This window comes from Propithecus coquereli, unplaced genomic scaffold, assembly GCF_000956105.1.
Source record: "Propithecus coquereli isolate 6110/MARCELLA unplaced genomic scaffold, Pcoq_1.0 Scaffold69, whole genome shotgun sequence".
Lineage (NCBI taxonomy): Eukaryota > Metazoa > Chordata > Mammalia > Primates > Indriidae > Propithecus > Propithecus coquereli.
Window position 1 is genome coordinate 1,723,488 of NW_012152951.1, and position 1,069 is coordinate 1,724,556.

Here is a 1,069-nt window from a genome sequence, read left to right on the forward strand (position 1 = left end):
AACATGTCAAATAAACCTAATGAGAGACACATCTTTGAGGCTTTCTAGGGGCTCTACTGAAAATCCCAAAGTCAATTTTAGGCTAAAAAGACCTCAATTGAAGTTGATTTGGGGGAAGTTTATCAAAGATGTTCAAAGGCTTAAAACATTTAATTAAAGTAGAATTACATGTCATTGAGAAATAATAGTCATTTATTTAATCAGAGTGATAATTGAAAGACTTCAAAAGCAAATTTTAAAAGTTACGTAGTTCAGAAAGAAAAAAAAAGAGGTAAGTTAGACCTGTATTAGAGATGACTTAGTTTTTCCAAATAGTCAAAAACCTAATAAAAACAACAGAAAGTCTAAGAAACTATCTATCTTAAAACACAAAATCTTTGCTTTGTAGGCCAATTACTTAAAAAAGTAAAGAAAAACCTCTTGTAGTATGACTTTCTCTCTTTATAGGAAGCCTGTTTGGATAACCTGGAAGTTGAACCTCATGAAAAGATACTTAAATTCAATTAGATACTGGAAGAGTTTGTCTAAGGTTATGAGCGTATACCATATTATGGAAGAATAATGTAGTACCTTGACCAGGGCAATGTATGGCTTTATGAAAAGTAAAAGCATGTGAGATTGTCTGGTTACATAGAACAATTTAGACACATCAAGAAAAGTCAAAATTTTTGCTGGAGGAAACATTGTTCTCTCAGGCCTTTCAGACAAACATTCCCAGCATCAGGCTACAATAGGAGAGTCAGAATTGAGAAAAAGTTTCAGGAAATGATAAAAAATCTGAGGAAGAGAACCACCAATTTAGTTAAGCAAAAAGACGCATCTTTTCAAGGAGAGAAGAAAGGAACAGAAAGCAATGTTCTATGACCTGTGAATCACATGTAGTAAGATGCGCAAAAAGCCAAGCCCTGGAGAAGTGAATTTGAAAAGCTTTAAGAGGAAAACTCTACCTTTAGAAATGTAGTTATCATTTTGGGTGAAGAAGACAGCACTTCTGGCTTGAAATGAGGCAGAAACTATAAAACAGGAAAACGCTGTAGTTCAGAAGATGGTGGAAAATTAAAAAAAAAAA

General features: G+C 33.3%; 1 protein-coding gene across 1 annotated transcript in view; it reads left to right on the top strand.

Annotated features, from left to right (window-relative positions):
- Positions 1-1,069, top strand: part of ST8SIA6 (ST8 alpha-N-acetyl-neuraminide alpha-2,8-sialyltransferase 6) — a 107,887-nt gene that overhangs the window by 20,641 nt on the left and 86,177 nt on the right. The window lies entirely within an intron of this gene.